Source organism: Theobroma umbraticum, unplaced genomic scaffold, assembly GCF_002168275.2.
Source record: "Theobroma umbraticum cultivar Fairchild unplaced genomic scaffold, ASM216827v3 scaffold_146.0, whole genome shotgun sequence".
NCBI lineage: Eukaryota > Viridiplantae > Streptophyta > Magnoliopsida > Malvales > Malvaceae > Theobroma > Theobroma umbraticum.
This window is the reverse complement of record NW_018397265.1, coordinates 2,842,016-2,856,176: the sequence shown is the minus strand read 5'-3', so window position 1 is coordinate 2,856,176 and position 14,161 is coordinate 2,842,016. Positions and strand designations below refer to the sequence as shown.

The following is a 14,161-nucleotide window of genomic DNA, read 5'->3' as shown; positions in this document are numbered from 1 at the left end:
AAGGAAGAAAGGAAGAAAGGAAGAGAGGAGAAAGAAGAAAAGAGAAGGAGAAGGTTCAGCCTAGTGAACTCGAGAAAGGTAAGAAGATTTGTCATTTTGCTCGAAATGCATGCTTTGTTAATCAATTGTGATGTGAGATTTTATTTGTGGTAGCAAGGATCTACAAAGATTCAAAGAACTTGAGGCATGCCTGTAGGTAGATCTTGGAATTTGGAGCTAAATAAGTAATGGGTAAGTGTTTTAGCCTTGAAATCATAAGTAGAAAGGAAAAATAAGATGTACACTGATTGTCTATATTTGGGCAGCAATGGCGACCGAAGACGTGAGGAAGTTGTGAATCATATTTGGAAATTCAAGCTTGAGCCGAGAGGTAAGCAAGCAAAGTGACTACATTGTGTTGTATAAGCTTTGGTTGGTTGAAGTGTATGGATTGTTTGATAAATGCTTGTTTGTAATGTTGATAAAAACTATAAGACTTAGTTAAGGATTATTGGTTGAAATGTTGCCATGTATGAGTACAATTAAATGTATTAGGTTTGAATGGTTGCTAAGAAGGGAATCAGTAAGTAAAGTTTATCGTGGTGGCATGATGGATGAGATAACGAGAGATTGGCAAGTAGAAATTAGTTAGATACGTATTTAAATCAATAGCGACGTAGCGTCCTGCTATTGTACGGTAAGTAGGGGGTGTCTATTTTAAAATTTCCATAACTATGTAAATATATATGTGTGTGTGTGTGTTGATTTTACTTTGAATACAGATTTGTGGAAAGCATAAACTGATAGAGATGTTAAGAATTTGTGGATGCCATGATTTTGAAAATGGTTTTGAATATATATATATATATATATATATATATAAGCTATATATATGTAAAAGGTTTTTAAAATCGAGAAACAAGCTTTTAATATGATTTACGTCAAAATATGCTTTATAGTTTGTGTGATGTGCATTCATGATTGAAACACATATCCACCATGTAGACTGATATTTTAACCTCATGCAAAGGGTTTATGTTTTAAAGTCTTATAAGGGATTTTGTCATGTTACCAAGTTGAATAATGTGGAAATGGTTTTAAAATAAGTTTTTGAGAACCCAACTTGATTTTTAAATGATTTTACCAAATCGGGAGATTCGAGAATAGGTCGAATGTCACATTGAGATAGTGTGACCTTTGTGTACAAATGAACTCTAGCTAAAAAATGTTTGGGTGGTCGACAGGATATTAGACGTGGCAAGGGCCATGGTTTGTGATATATATGTGTCAAGGCCACGGGTTAATTTATGTGGCTAGGTCACAAGTGATATACACTGTTGCAATCACCTAATTTCTCTGATATCAGCTAACATTGTTAAGACTACCATGGTTGTGGGGATTCGGTGGAGTGGAACTCTTGAATATTATTACGTGGAAGTGGGTCCATGAGTTTCTTATTTTTATTACCTACTCGAGAGTGATGTCTCTTTGGGTTTTCAATACGTGTTCTTTCACATGGCAAGAATAATAAGACTTTCTGCAGCTCCCTTATTTTTACTATGATGTTGGATTTAACTCCTTGCATATAAGGTGATTTGTGAAATTGTGTATAAGTTTTGATAACTCTTGATTTTCCGAAACAATGCATGTTTATGATAGATTGGATTGAGTAAAGTGTTGAATGAATTAAAAGATGAAAAATCTTGTACTTATACCGATTTGTTTTAAATAAGTTGCTAAATGATTTCGACAATAGAGATCTTTACTTGTATTGATTTAGTATTTGATTTAAATAATTATCTTGCAATAACCTTCTGATTTTACATATAAGGCACAAACCTCCCTTTTGAGTTATATTATTTATATATATTCTTATATTTTTAATATTCAAAACTTCTGCCTTGGTTTGTTTCCCATCTACAGCTTACTCACGGAGTTGATGATCACTGAATTTGTGAGACTCACCCCCTTATTTTCTTTTGCAGATAAGTAATCGATTCAAGTGCATCGTTCAGCACATCGAGACTAGTTACAATGTAGGTAATGGCATCTCTTAGACTTCCACTCTGAGCTGCTTCGTTGTATAAAGGTCATGTTGTGTCAAATAGTCAGACTTATAAAGATTAATAGTCTATCAGGATTGTATTAGCTAAAACTTGAGGTTGTGTAATGAATATCACTTGTGATGTTGAAATTGCTTCGGAGTTGTTAAATCTGGTTTTTGGTATCTAGATGCTACGTTTTAAATATTTTGTTTATTTGGTTTAAGTAAACGATAGTTTTAGTGATGTCAGTTGATTTTATATTATCCGGAATCTCAACTAAGGCTTGTTCGAGATTTGACGAGTTCACTCACAAGTCTCAGACGTCGGTAACAATCAGAAGAAGGTCGTTATAGAAATTGCTTTAATTGATTAAAGATTTGTGTTAATTGATTAAGACTAATCTGTTTTTATTAAAGCTCTTTCTTCTTTGCTTGTTTAACCAATTAACCCATCTTACAACTGAGCAAGCATCTTGAGTTGCTTTCAAATACCAAATATATACATGAATTTAAGTGCTTTCCTGCACACTTAAATAATATAATTAGACACCAATGAATGGAAATATTTTGTTATTATCAAAGACATATGAAGTTAACATTCTCTCTCTTATTTTTGATGATGACAAAACACTCATAGATTAACAGTGCAATGTCTATGTTCAATATAGATGCTTCAAATCTTTATGCATAATGAGTTGCTCCACCTTAGTTAATGCATTTAGCTTTCTTTAAAGATTTGCAATAAAATTTTTATAATATCCACAGTAGCTAAACAAGATATACAATATTCACAGTAGCTAAGTAAGATATATTGAATATCCATAAAAACTAGCACATAATATTTAACAAAACCAAACCTAAGCATCACACATAAATTAAACATAAAGACCTACCAAACTCTATTTAACTTAGTCTTATTTCTCTCTTTTCTCATCATCATTAAAAAGATATTCAAAACTCCCCCTTAATGAGTACATCTAGATTTTTCTTTTATCTTTAAATCAGACTTTCATGGATGATAATCATAAGCATTCATACACCTAAGTCATACATGTTATAGATATAGTCCAATAACTTCAAGAGTTAAGCTTGTGTCTATGTAAGAACAAATGTATGGAGTTAAATTATTTTAAGAACTTGTCAAGGATCACTCAAATAATGTTCAAGAAAATTTGATCATTTTATTATAATCAAAACTATAATGATTTTAAAGCTACCACCTCTTTGTATAAACAGGAAAAGGATTTGAACTGCTTGTGTGCTTTATGATGCTTCTCTCTTTTTGTGTTAAGCAATTTTCCCCATACTTTGTTAAATATGTTTTATCATTCATTAGTATCCCATTCATTATCAATAAGGGCATCCCAAGTATTTATTGTGATTTAGCAATTAGACATTGATAGAGATAATATATGCTCTATGAGTCAATTGATTGGATATAGATATACATTATGTTATTTTAAGCATTTGATTTTGATAAAATGTTTTCTTTATCTTTATGTTTCTAATTTTTATCATTAATTAATAAGATAACGTTCATGAAAATAGACATTTTTACAAAAACAATTATAAAGTGTTATAATTATGAGATCCTTATTGCATTAAAGCATAATTCTTAGATGTTCCTAGTTAATGTTTTTGGATGTGGATTGTAATGCATGCTTGTGATTGTATAACCTATGGATTTCAAAAATTTTCTAGCTATGGAAGCAACTTATCCAATTTACATAAGCAAAAATTCACAATCATACATCACACAAATCATAGAATAATCGCATTAATGTTAAAAAATATAAAAAGTAAGTGATATTACAAACTCTGTACTTGGAATATATTTGATTCATCTCTTATAGTGAATTGTAGTAAATTCACCACAGCACCAATCTAAACAATATTGATTTTCAGCTAGGGGGGTTCTAAAGTCATTTTATATATTGTAATAGGTGCTTTTTGGTATTTTGTTGTCTATTAAATGGAAAACATGTATCTATTTGCCTTTTGGTATTTTTCTGTTATGGTGTTTAACAACATATCACGTTATCTGTATCTCATAGTCACTCCTCACACATGATTTGGATTTTTTTTCAATCTAAACTATAATATTCTCTCTTACAAAAGGTATTTTAGTCATTTTATATCTTTTAATATGTGCTCTTTGGTATTTTGCTATCAATTAAATGAAAAACATGCGCTTGTTTTATATTTTGGTATTTTTCTGTTATGCTTTTTAACAACAAATAACTAGTATCTATGTCTCATGTTGTTAACTTCTTATGCAAGTGCAAGTATCGTGAACAAGTAATATAATGATAAAGTAGAGTATTATTCTCATAGAGAATTATCTTAATTCTTATTTTACACCATAATTTTATTTAATCAATTAAAATTAAAACAAAAACAAAAACAAAAACTAATCTAAATTTATCAGCAAAATTTGTTTGAAGAATTTAATTAACTACTAGATCTAAGATAATAATATCCCTCAATACTTCATCTGAATTTTTATCTCTCTCTCTCATAACTTAGTTTAATGGATTAAGTTATGAACCTCTAGTCCTAAATTATTTACAAGTTTTTGTCAAGTTTCTTATAAAAATATCACGCAATTAATTTACTATATGTCTATGCAAATTAAGTTGAAGAAAGATTCATTAAGTTTAGGCTCTAATCTAGCTATGTATGGCTTATAAGTGTATGTTTACCTTATATGCAAGTCAAACGATCTAATCAACTAAGTGCATTCGATCATATGCTATTCTATTCAAGGTATACTCTAAATCTCCTTTGTCAAGGTTTAACTTAAGTTTCTAATTCTATCTAATTGGTGGTTAGACAATTAGAAGCATTAAGTACATAATAGAATAAACAACTTAAAACCATCAAACATAAGCAAAAAAGAGATAAATAATTCAGACTACATATTGAGTTCAATGATAATCTTAAATTGGTTCCCCATAATGTCACACATTATCATCAAATAAAGTTTAAACATTGAAACCAAACCAAGGAAAATAAAAAATAGCAAAAAGATAAAAGAAACTCTAAGTGAAAATCTTAATCTCCAAATCTTCTTGAATCCTTCAATTTCTTCTCAACTCCAATGAGACTTTTTTCAATGATTTTGTGGCTAATTCTCAACTCTAAATCTAGTGTTCCGTGTCTCTGAAAGTCCTCTGAAAGTTTGCCTTTAAAAGGCTTTGAAGTTGGGTCAAGTTGGATAAAGAAAAAAGTCAAAAGTCAATTCCAATTAAGATTTTCTTATTAGACTAAGTGAGCCGAGGCCTTGACCATTTAATTTGCAAAAGTCATGATCTCTCTATGATCACTATAGTACCTCAAATTCAACATGGTTTTTGACCATCTTCTAAGTTGAACTGGGCAAAATGGTAAACATTAAAATTGTATCTTTTTCTCTTAACTTTCTAATGGTCTAAGAATTACCTCATTTAGAGTTTGGTAGAGAAAGTTATGGTTGGAATATCAAAACATATGCAATAGAAGTCCACACCTCAAAATTTTTATCCCTCTTCCATTAAAAGTCTTTTGATAAACATCTACAAGGGCACAAATAAATCAATAACAACTTATCTTAGACATATAACCATCAATTTAACATAAGATTAACAAAGATTATATTGACTCACCTAATTAACTTAAAAAATTAAATAAACTGTACTAATTTCTATACATTACCACACGAACTAAGCTGAATTATGATCAAAATTAAGTCCAAATAACTTTATATCATAGAGTTATCACACCCTCAAATTTAAGATTTTGCTAGTCCTCGAGCAAAACATAGAGGAGAAACTAATTTACAAAAAACAATTTAAATGATGAAAGCAAAATAAATAAAGCAACTACTAGAAATAAAGTGCACCAACTCAATGATCTCACAAAATTTTCTCAAATGTATGTTTATCAATCTCAAACTTAAGGAAAAATATAAGCATTATTCAAATTCATGTTTCAATTCTAATGCAAGAACATTCTCAAATGGATTTTCATGTGTGTGTCAAATTTTTTACCAAGAATTTCATAACATCTGGATAATTGTATGCCAATGGAAAATTCAAATCAGTACTAGAACTTCATAAGTTTGCCTATCATTTCTCTCTCCATTAATATAGACTAATACTAAGTTAGGGATCAGTTAATCATTATTAAGCTTGTAATATATGGCTAGGGTCAAGGTAGGTTAAAGGATAATAATGTGGCTTAAATCACCCTAAGCACATAATTATTCTAGGACCTATATAGAGCTCTATTTTCATTCTCCACATATACAATTTTTCTTCACTTCTGAACTTTTCTTTTGTTTAACACTTTTTCTTCTTTTTTTTTTCTCAATTTTATACCCTCAAACTTATTTCTTTTAATGTAGTAGTGAGGTGAATACTAATAATTTTGAATTTTTTTCAACATCTCAACCTTTGCTACCTTTTTCAACATTTAGCTCAATCTATATTTCCTAAAACAATATACATGCTTAGGAGTGAGGGTTGCAAAATTGAAAATATTTATTTTGAAAGGCTAAGCTTATTATTATATGGTTAAACAAAGAAAAGAAAAATTAGACTCAAAGGGGTATACCAGGGATAAAAATACATCAAGGTTAGCTTCAAAGGCTCAATGATCCAAAGATGGCCTGAATCATTTCCCTAATTAAGTTAACTAGAATTTTGCCTCAAGAGAGAATTAAGCAAATTCTAGAGTTCTTAACATAATCTAAAATTCACATCAATATAAACCTTCTCTAGATATTCACAATAATTCAAAGCAAAAGATATAATGTGCAAAATTGTGGAAATCATATCCTAACAATAATACTCAACAAAAGAATCTAGCATGAACCAAACAATATCCTTATTCACTTAAAGCTAAATATATGAGACAACTAATTATCATCATTGGATAAAGAAATTATCGAAACAATTTCGGCACAACTCTATTTTAGATTCCTAAAAATTCAAGCAATTATAAAAATTTAAATGATAAACTAATCCTAATTATTTAAAGTTTAAATAAATATGTAAATAAAATTAAATCTAAAACTTTGACAAAATTTTCACCAACAAGAAAAATAAATAAATTCACCCCCTAAACTTAAACTAAACATTGTCCTCAATGTTAAAAAGAATAAAGAAAAGGTAAAAGAATACATTCCTGGTAGTTGGATGAATTTGGAGAAGTTCTAATCTTCTTTTCTTTTCTTCTTGTCATCTTCCTTATTGTCAGTTGTAAGAGAAATTTTTTACTGGAATAAATAAATAAATAAATAAATAAATAGAGATTAATGGAAAAATAAACAAAATAAAAATTACTAAAAGCAAAAAATGAGAGTTTTGAAAGCTTAGGATACCTTCCAAAAAGTGTTTTTTTCATAGTCATTAGCTTGACTATGGCACCCCTTTTTGCACTACTTTATAAGGCTCGAGACTTTCTTTATTGACCTTGACTGCTCCGATAAGCCCATTATAAATCTCAACAACATCATAAGGATGAACCTTTACTACCTTGAAGGTTTTCCACCAATACGGTTTAAGATTCCATGGCACAAAATGTAGCTATGAGTCAAAAAATATTACTCACTATCCAACTACAAAATCTAGATGACTGGGAGGTGGTTTTGTCTCAAGAGTTGGTTCTTGCTTCATTGAAGGTGGTGGAATAGGCTTATCTTAACTTTCATTAACTAAATCCACTTTATATCAATTATTTGTATGGGGATACTTAGTTGCATTGAACAAATTGAACACTACTTCCTCTTCTCCAACTTTAAAAGTTATTTTGCCATTCTTCACATCAATAATTGCTCCAGTTGTAACTCATAATGGTTTTCTAAAATAAGAGAAATTTCAACATCATCTTCAATCTCAAGCATAATGAAGTTTATCGAAATGTACAGATGCCCAACTTTAACCAAAACATCCTCTATAATCCTAATTGGATGCTTGATTGTTCTATCTATTAATAGCAAAGAAACTGTAGCAGGTTGTATCTCTTTATGTTTGAGTTTCCTAGAAATAAACATAGGCATTATTGAAACACTAGCATCTAAATTATACAAAGCTTTAGAAATTTTAAAATTACTAATAGTGCAAGGAATAAAAAAACTCCTTAGATCTTTAAGCTTTGGTAGAAGCTTATTTTAGATTACATTGCATTCCTTAATAAGTGCAATTGTCTCAAACTCTTTCAATTTCCTTTTTTCATCAATATATCTATCAAAAATTATACATAACTTGGCATTTGTTCCAAAGTTTCAGCAAAATGAATATTAATATGCAACTTTCTAAATATCGCAAGAAATCTCTAGAATTATTTGTCCAGTTTCTATTTTCGAATACGTTGAGGAAAAGGTGCTGGGGGTGTGGGAGCAATTTTTCTTCTTTTGAATTTTAAGCAAAATTTTCAACCGTAAATTTTTTCAGCATATTTTTCAATTTTTTCAAATTGAATTAAAATTTTAGAATTTAACTCTTTATCACTTACCTCTTTTCCAATGCGGAGAGTGATTGTTATACAATGGTCCTTACCTTCTCTTCTTGGGTTGGGCTTTGTGTCACTTGGTAAAGTACCTTTAGGTCTATTATTGATAGTACTAGCAAGTTGACCCACTTGTATCTCTAGATTTTTGATTGATACTACTTGACTCTGAATGATGGCATCATTTTATGTCATATAAGCATCAGTCTTTGTCATGAGTTACATGAACATATCCTCTATTGAAGGCCTTTTCCCTGGCATTGAAGTTCTAGGTGGAAATCTAAGTGGCAAGTTTGGTTTAGATGTTAGTGAAGATACTTGGTTGTTGATCCATGAGAAATTAGGATGATTTCTCCAACCACGAGTATAAGTGTTGGAATAAAGATTGTTGTTTTGTTGCCTATTTCCAACAAACTGGCAAGATTTAGAATAAATAGTGCACTTGTCATTAGAATGACCTTTTCCATAAAAATCACCAGCTACCAAGGGGCACTGAACAATATTAACTCTCAAATTATTAATTTTCTTTGTGATAATAGCCAATTGTGCATTAATGGTATTCATTGCATCAAGCTCATGAATTCCAACAACTTTTCTTACACTTAATCTTTTAGATGGCCACTGATAGTTCTTTGAAGCCATCTCATCACACAACTCATAGGCCTCATCAATGGATTTACTCATTAGTGCACCCCTAGTTACAGTATCAATGGTGGTTCTAATAGGTTCCAGCAAACCATTATAAAAGTTTGAACTTGCAACCACTTAGGTAACCCATGGAGAGGACACAATTTTAACAAATCTTTGTACCTTTCCTAAGCCTCATACAGTGATTCAGAATCAAATTGTATAAAAGAAGTGATATCATTATCCATTTTTACTGTCTTGGCAGGTGGAAAAAATTTTGCTAAGAATTTATGAGTCAAATCATTCTAAGTACTAATAGAACAAGCAAGAAGCGAATTTAACTAGCTCTTTGCTTTATCTCTTAGGGAGAAAGGGAAAAGCCTCAATTTTCTGGCATCATTAGTAACACCATTAGCTTTCAATGTGTTGCAAATTTCTAAGAAATTCACAACAGGAGCGTTAAGATCATCATTAGGCAAATCCCAAACTAAATAGAAGTCTAAATAATCTGAAAAATGGTTGGTTTAATTTTAAAGTTGTTGGCTTGAATAGAAGGTCTTTGGATACTAGAGTGGAGACTTTGTACAAGTGGGACAACATATTCCCTCAAAGACTTTGTCTTTTTCCCTTTATTGATCATTCATTGTGTGACTAGAAGTACCAAAAAATTAAAGAAAAAGTTTAAAGTAAGATTAAGAATGCTTGGTATTAATATTAACAAGAAAGAATTAAAAATCAATTCCCCGAGAATGCCACCTAAAACTTCTTATTGATTTCTCACACAAGTGCACGTATCGCAAATAAGTAATCTAATGATGAAGTAGAGTATTGTTCCTACAGAAAATTGTTTTAATTCTTATTGTTAAGTATTAAAGTTAACACACTTTAATTTTATCCAAATAATTAAAATTAAATTGAAACTAAAACTAATAAACAAAAAATAAAACTAATCTAAAATTTATTAGCAAAATTTGTTTTAAGAATTTAATTAACCACCGGACCTAAAATTATGATATCCTTCAATACTTCATTTGAATCTTGTCTCTCTTTTCTTCTCCTAACTTAATTTAATGGATTAAGTTGCTAACCTAGAGTCTTAAATTATTTATATGTCTTTGTTAAGTTTTTTATAAAATTATCTCTCCTAATTAATTTACTATATGTCTATGCAAATTAAATTGAAGAAAGATTTATTAAGTTCAAGTTTTAATCTTGGCTACAAAAGGCTTATAGGTGCATGCCTACCATAGATGCAAATCAAACCACCTAATCAACTAAGTGCATTCGATCATAAGTTATTCTATTCAAGGTCTACTTTAAATCTCTTTTGTCAAGGTTTAACTTAGGTTTCCAATTCAATCTGATTGGTGGCCGCACAATTAGAAGCATTAAAGATAGAATATAATAGACAACTTAAAACCATCAAACATAAGCAAAAAAGAGATAAATAATTAAGACTACGTATTGAGTTCAATAATAATCGTAGATAACTAAATTAGTTCCACATTATGTCTCACATCATCATTAGATAAAGTTTAAACATTGAAACCAAACCAAGAAAAATAAAAAATACTAAAAAGATAAAAGAAACTCCAAGAGATAAAATCTTGATCTCCAAATCTTCTTGAATCCTTCAATTTCTTCTAAGCTCTAGTGAGACATTTTTCAATGATTTTGTGGCTAATTCTCAGCTCTAAATATGGTGTTTCATATCTTTAAAATTCATTTGAAAGGTTGCTTTTATAGGGCTTTGAAGTTGGGTCAAGTTGGGTGAAGAAAAAAGTCAATTCTAATAAAGATTTTCTCATTAGACTATGTGAGGCATGGCCTACGTCCACCAAGGCCATGGCCTTGACCATTTAATTTGTAAATATTTTGATCTCTCCAAGACTACTGCAATGCTTCAATTTTGACAAGGGTTTTGACCACTTTTTAGGCTTAATTGGGCAAAGTGGTAACCTAAAATTGTATTGTTTTCTCTAAGCTTTCGAGTGGTCCAAGAATCACCTCATTTGGAGTTCAATATAGAAAGTTATCGTCGAAATACCAAGACATGTGTAATGGAAGTCTGCACCTTAAATTTCTCTCTTTCTTCCATTAAAATTCCTTCTTCAATAAACATATAAAAAGGCACAAATAATTCAATAACAACTTATCTTAGGCATATAACCATCAATTCAACACAAGATTAACTAATATTAGATTGACTCACCTGATTAACTAACTTAAAATAATTAAATAAAACTTACTAATTTTTATACATTACCAGAAGAATTAAGCTAAATTATTATCAAAAGTAAGTCTAAATAACTCTATATCATAGAGTAATCATTTCACAGTTACTCGTCACATATGATTCGGATTTTTTTCAATTTTGATGAAATGGTATTTTATTTTTCTTTTTTCTACTCACTAAATTCCTAAGACTTCTCTTTAAAAACAACCATCACTTCCTCTAATCAAAATCTCATGTTTTTGTGCCTTTCCCTCCCCTTCTTTCCTTCACTATTTTTACTTCCCTTTTTTGTTCTAGCTTTCAATTATTTCTTTCCTTTACTTTGAAACCACAAAACAAATAGTAAAAGGAAAGTAAAAACATATATATATATATATATTACTTTAAACAGCTTTAAAATATAAAAAACTCTTTTTGTTATCTTCAATGCCATGAAATTCATACAAATCGAGTTAATAGAGTTGAATTTCTATCTTTGTAAACTAATTATTTTTCTTAATTAACTTTTATTATAAACAAACATTGCGCATAACATTCATATATTGAGATAGCTTAAAGTAATGGAAACATCTTAAGTTTAATTTATAATAAATTCTATCTTTTACGGTTTTAAACTTATTTATCAAATTTTTATAATCAACTATTATCAAAATTTTACAAATTTGTTCTATAGTGGAGATACTCTTCTAGTTAATTTGATTTCTCGATGAATTTAACTTACCACTTATTCTTAAATAATTTTCCAATTTCGAACCTACTGTGGGCTAGGTGTGGAATACTTTTTAAGATGGTAACTAGATAGTTTTCTTTTAATTTCTTTTATGGAAATTTTTCCTTATGAGAGGCTTATAGAAAATTGCTAAAGGGAGTAAGAAGAAAAACTAGAGGGATGGAAGAGTGAGAGGTTCAGCTATGACCTCTTTTCTTGGTGGCTAGGGTTTGTCGAATTACATATATTTATATATGTAATTTTTGAACTTTATTTAATTTTTAAGAGAGAGAGAGTTATTTCTCTTTTAATCAAATTCTTTTCATTGGAAATAATGTGGACACTACAGTCTAAACATCATAAAGTGACCAGCTTTATTATTTAACTATTAATTATTTTAAGATTCAATTAAAATACATGTCTCTTATATATGACTCTTGATACAAATGTATTTTAATATCTTAATAGAATTATGGCACCTTTATAACTAGATAATGAATGCTTACTTAAAACAAACTCTTCGTCTTATTATCAAAATGTATTTTCAATACAAATGAATTAAATAAAATTTAAACATGAGAATATCCTAGCTTTCTAAGGTACCATATTCTCAAATTCCTAACAATCTCCCACTTGCCTTAAAGTAAGTATGACATATCCCTGATCACAAACCTTCTAAATGACCTTCGAAGCTCTTATGTGCTAGAGTCTTCGTGAAAGGATGAAAGAGGTTTTGCTCTGTTGGAATTTTCATTACAAGCACTTATCTAGGTTGTGTGATCTCTCAAATGAAATGATACTTCCTTTCAATATATTCTGCTGCTCTATAATTTCATGATTCTTTTAAGTTAGCCACTACTTCACTGTTATCACAATAGAGTGTAATGGGCTTGTCTGCATCTGAAATTACTTTAAGGTCCAAAAGAAGCTTACAGTAGTGTGCTTTGTAGCTTCACAAGTCGTAACATACCTTGCCTCCATAGTAGAGTTTGCAATACAAGATTGTTTTACACCCTTCCAAACTATGGCTCCTCCTCATAAGGTGGAAACAGATCCTGATGTTGATTTCCTATAATCAACATCAGATTGAAAATCTGAATCAGTGTACCCTATTACCACAAGGTCACGTCAAGAATATACAAGTATGTAATTCTTTGTTCTACGAAGATATTTAAAGATTCACTTGACTATAGTCTAGTGCTCCATGCCTGTGTTAGACTTAAATCTACTAATCGATCCAACTGCATAATAAATCTCTAGCCTAGGGCATAGCATAACATACATGAGACTTCTAATAACATATACATATGGAATCCATCTCATGCTTTCAACTTCCTTTGGAGTTTTAGGTGACATCTCCTTAGAAAGTTTTATTTCATGTCGAAGGGTATGTTTGGTTAATGAAATAGATAGGAATGGAATAAAATATTTATTACGTGGGAATAGAATGAAGTTGGAATAGAATAGGATAGTTATTATGTAGTTTGGTATGATGAATGGAATAGCACAAGAATAACTATTATGACTTATTGCAGTGTTTGGTCGGTAACAATAACTTTGGAATAAGAAAAGAATAAAAAATAAAAAGATAAAAATACCCTTTATTATATATATAATTATTTATTTTATTCTATTTTTAAATATTAATAATTTAAAATTTAATTAATACATTAATAATGTAAAAATTAATTATTAATATTTTATGCATAATTGAATCATTAGCATTTTGAATATTAATATTTATTTAATTTAAAAATTATTATGCTTTTTATTTTATTTTTGAATATTAATAATTAAAAATTTAAATATTAATATTTTATTTTTAAATATTAATCATTGATAATTTACTTAAAATATTAATAATTGATTATTTAAATATTGATATTTTATTTATAATTTAATCATTAATATTGTAAAATATTAATAATTTATTTAATTTAAATATTATTATGATAAATTATTTTATGCTATTTTATTTTTAAATATTAATAATTTATCATTTATTTATAATATTAATAATTTGTCATTTAAATATTAATATTTTATTTATAATTTATATGTTTATAAAGTATTCATA

The 14,161-nt window shown here is 29.1% G+C and overlaps 1 long non-coding RNA gene across 1 annotated transcript; it reads left to right on the top strand.

Moving 5' to 3' along the window:
- The first annotated feature begins 163 nt into the window (after positions 1 to 163).
- LOC110422848 (uncharacterized) lies at positions 164 to 2,293 on the top strand. The gene is made up of 3 exons (XR_002445775.2): positions 164 to 231; positions 306 to 370; positions 1,965 to 2,293. It is a non-coding gene; the product is annotated as an uncharacterized LOC110422848 (long non-coding RNA).
- The last annotated feature ends 11,868 nt before the right edge of the window (positions 2,294 to 14,161 follow it).